Source organism: Malus domestica, chromosome 12 (genome assembly GCF_042453785.1).
Source record: "Malus domestica chromosome 12, GDT2T_hap1".
In the NCBI taxonomy this organism is placed as follows: Eukaryota; Viridiplantae; Streptophyta; class Magnoliopsida; order Rosales; family Rosaceae; genus Malus; species Malus domestica.
This window is the reverse complement of record NC_091672.1, coordinates 134,671-139,600: the sequence shown is the minus strand read 5'-3', so window position 1 is coordinate 139,600 and position 4,930 is coordinate 134,671.

The following is a 4,930-nucleotide window of genomic DNA, read 5'->3' as shown; positions in this document are numbered from 1 at the left end:
GTTGTTATCCACAATCGTGTTAAGTGAATTCTTGGCAAGAGTATCATGCTTTTCATAGTTACGAATGCCTCGTCAATGCTTATAGTTTTCACAAAGTCTAATGATCTTTGATTGTATCTCTATTGTGCTTTTCACGTAGGGGACTTTTGAAGAATGTTTTGAATTGTTGTATGCGTTTTCCCGTCCAATTCAATAACTTAAGGAAAACTTGAAGATTAAAAAAGTGCTATTCACGGTTAATCTGAAGTGTTGAGATTCACAACTTATTGAAAGAACAACTGAAAATCAATTTAGGTTGCATATGTGTCATGTGTGGAGAAAAACCCTCTAGCTAGTCCGTCATTTATCCTTTCACCTTAATTTCATGTTTTTGTCAATTCTGTAATTTATTTAAGTTTAATTTACTTCTAGTCAAAACCAAACACCCTTCCATTATTAAATTATATTATTTAGTTAGTTTTCATTGTTGTTAGTCTTTTAATTCAATTTCCGTCCATTTCAGTTCCTAGTGTCTAAATTGAGTGTTTCCATTATTTTGAGTCATTCTAAGTGTGTTTCAAGTTATTAGAGTTTTTAGCCTAGTTTTGTGTCCTTGAGTCTTATTTAATATTTTTAAATTAATTTAGAATAGATTAGCAATCCCTCCTAATCCCCGGCCTAGAACGATACCCTACTTACATCCATACTACAATTGTCAAAAAGAGGGTTTAATTTGTGTGCTTAGTTATTTTACGCATCAAACATTCGAGTTCTAAGACATGGTTTTCATGAAAAAACGTCGGGTTTTCATGGGTGTATTGTTTTATGAAATCTTCGGGTTTCAAGGACACTAAATTTGAAACTACAGATTCAATGTAGTTTATGAACGCTTAGTTCATAAAACAGAGGTTCCTGCAAGAACATAGAATGCAATATACAACTAAGTGTAGTGGATTTGAGTTTCTTCAGGAACTCAAATGTGAGTGCTTCGGGACTACGAAAGTATGTCAACGGTTCAAAGTATAAAAATAAATTATTGAATCGTTAATGTCCAAAAGTGATCTTTAGGTTAATAATTTTGGATTCATTATCAAATTAATGGACTGCTAGGTCACCTTTAATTAATTCAATAAATCGGGCCATACATGGTCGATTGTAGAAGCAAAATGATATTATTGGATTGAAAATATAGCCCTAAAAAATATTTGGGCTCAGGTTGGGTGCCTTGAGTGAAAGGTAAGGCCCAAAAGGGCCTTGGATGTGAGTTGTAGGCCACAGGTTAGAGGGTATAGGCCCAGCCATTAAGGCTGGCATTTTGGACCAAATGGGGTAGGCACGGGAGCAAAACCTAGCAAGTTTGCTGGCTTGATAATGCACGGGAAGCCCAATCGAATGGCTGGCATCAAATTAGGCAGTAGGAATGACCCAGTAAGTAGCGCAGGCTTGCTGCTGGCAGTCCAGTGGTGTGCGGGACAAGGGCCCAGCAAGCATGACAACTTGCTGGCATGGGCCGAGAGCATATGAAGGTCCAAAAAGGAAAGCTGCAAGCTTCCTTGATGAATATGGGCTACGGGCCCGAGTCATCCCAACCAGGCAGAAGGCCTGGGGTGACTATCTGCTTGCGGCAAGGCTGCTGTCAAGGTTCACGCGAATGCAGCAAAGCCTAGAGGGTTGCTGCCCAATTTGTGCCAGGGGTGGTGCCATACCATATCCAAATTCCCAAAAAATTTCGACATAGGTAGGGTTTAAGAAACCCTAGAATTGCTTCTAATTTAATTTGATACTTTGACTCACTAATTCCACATAACAATTTAATTGTGCGATGCATGAAACAATTATATATATTGACAAATATATGAACATATACAATATATATATATATATATATATATATATATCGGAAGGAAAATATAAACATAGAGGGTTCATGCATCATGGGGAATGTTTTCATGCTTCAAGGTTGTTTCAAATATCTTACTTTATTTTAAGTGTACCTGATTGACAGAAAACAGCAAAATCCTTTAAATTTGTAGAAGATCATTCTCGGAAAACCGGAATTGCATCTCCAATGTGTTGTATCATGTTCAACACACAAAAAAATTAAATTGAATTAATAGCATGTAGATCAATTCAATAAATTAATAAATTAATCATAAAAAGAATGATTAAAATGTAATACTCCCTTGATTGAAGAATAAACTCTCTTTAGCGCAGCGTCAAAAACGTGCTAATAACATGTTATAGGCATAATTTACTGAACAATTATGAAGGCCATAGAGGGAGAGAAAGGTGCGGCAATGGAGAATAAGAAGAGAGAGATGTGTAATTGTGGGTGTGTTTGATTCACCCCAATGTGCCTTTATTTATAGTAGTAGGGAAGGTTAATTCCTTACCCTTTAGGATTACAACATTTAATAGGTAATCTACTCCTAATAAGAATATAAGAGATATCCCAAGATTTACTAGGATTTACACAATCACATTCCTAATCTAATAGGATTGCAACATTTTTTCTATTTAAATATTTTTTTTGGACAATATCATCATATATAATTCAACAATCAATATTCAAACTTGATTGAAATCAACATCTTTGACACACCACGACTCGGAATATCCACCTAGACACCCGAATTGAGTTGTGTTGACCGACTCCCTGAAGGTGACGAAGCCATGAAGTGATGGCGATGTGAAAAGTGCTACTAATTTAAACCTAAAGAAACTAATTCTAGAGTGCGTATGTGAGCGGGACCAACCCATTTCACACAAGTGATGTACAGAGCATAAGTAAATTGCAGTAATAATTGTAAGGGCATTTATACCAAAAGGAAAAGTCTCCATACATGACAACTTTTACCATCAATCCTCGTCGTCACAAAATCTATGTCACTAAAATCCTGGAATGGCAAAAAACAAGGGTGAATGGGCCTGAAAATAAAATTTTGTAAAACCTTTTTGAAAAGTGTAACCCTCACTGTAAAACAAGTATATAGTTTTCTGAAAATATCATTATAATAGCATGTAGTAGGTACCCTGCAACACAAGTGAGTTAAAGGATGTAGGGCACAACAACAAGGTATCTCAACATCAAATCTCAATTCGTTATTACAAGAAATCAATGCTCATTAATTTATGTAGGCACACAAGTCCATTGCAGAGATATTCAAACAATGGAACAGGCTAGGTGTAGGTTTTACATTTTGGTACTACATCACATGAGTTGCGCTAGTCGCATCACATATGAGTCCAAGCACACAAAAGGACAAGCTGACACTTAACTCTGGATCCAAAGCGAATGTAAACGGTGCATGTGAACTACATATAAAACTGGTCATCAGCCCAGGACAATACAAATAACTAAGAGACACCAAGCAAACATGTAATAATGAGCATATAAAACACAAGGATGTCATGCCACAAATTGATGCTCACAAATAAAATTATAAACATAAAGTGTGTGAAAGTCTATTTGTAAAACTAAACATGGCATGTCACATCATAATATATAAAAGTAGTTGTCAAGGAAAAATCACATATACATATACATATACATGTATGTATATATATATATATATACACACACGAAAAAACGAAAAGACCCACTCACAGGTATATGCAAGTCGTAACCGTCCAACTATTTTGCCCGCGAGCCACCTTTGGATGGTCATCTCCTATATGGGAAATTACTACACTAATCATTAGACTAATAATTAATGCAATAAACTTAATTTCTTTGACAAAAACGGAATTTTCGTTGGAAATTTGGGAAGAAATTCAAATGCTCCGTTCAAAGCCATTTCACAACCAAATTTTGACCATAATATAACAAAACGAAGCTTAGGATAAGAGGAATTAAAGCCAAAAGTTGGCCCGTGCTTGTTGAAAAATGACCAAAAAGTGACGGCCCAAGTTGGAGTCCTCATTTTTCGTTGATTTCAAAGTGGATTCGAGCATGCAAGCTCAAACCCGTGGCCTAGGGGTTATAGATAGTCATTCTACACCTGCAAACTTGACCAAACCAATAAGATTTGGTTGGGGTTAGCTTGGAAAAATCCTACAACTCGTCGGAGAACATGGTGCATAAGGAAAAAGCTAAATGATATGTCCAAAAGCCACAAGCATGTTAAGGAATTGTTTGAACAACTTGAGGAAAGCTCACAAAGTGAAGAAATCGAAGCTTACCGAGATGGAGGTGGTTTGAACCATCGGGTTCCATTGAGATATGAAACGAAAACATCGCATATTCCTCGAGCTAGGCACGGAAATGACATTTTGAACGAGTTGTAGAGCGTCCTAGGTAATTTTTGAGAGAGTTTTGGAAGTGTTGGTGGTGATAAGAAATGGTGTGGCGTCGGTTTGGTGGTGTTTTGGCGTGCCAATGAGAGGGAGAAAGTGAAGATAGAGTTATGGGAAAGAAAGAGTCTGAGAGGTGTGAGAGAGAGTTGAGAGTTGTAAGGTTGAGTGAATTCAGTGGAAGGAGAGTGAGAGACATGAGGGTTAATGTGGGAGAGAGTGTGAAAGTAATGATGACAATTATGGTTGAGTGAATTGTTAGACAATTTCCAACCATTGGGGATAAAGCTTAAAAATTTAAGCCAGAAAATTGTAAGCCAAACTCATAAACTATTATTCTCTTCCAACCCTTATGGCTTAAAAGTTTAGCCCGAAATTATTAAATAATGATTTTAGCCTTTTTTTTGGGTAACCTTTTTGAAAATAAAATTTATATAGATTATCCTAATTTATTTTTATGAACATTTTAATCCAAACATATTCACATTCCAATAAGTAATTAAAAATCATATAAATATGCAGGTATTTATAAAGTTTTAAAGTGAAATTTGATTTAAATAATTTTCTTAACTTATTTTATACGTTAGATTTAATTTTGAGTCTTCAAATCTTTTTTTTTTTACCATTAGATTTGATCTCATTTGATCACAGTAGTTAG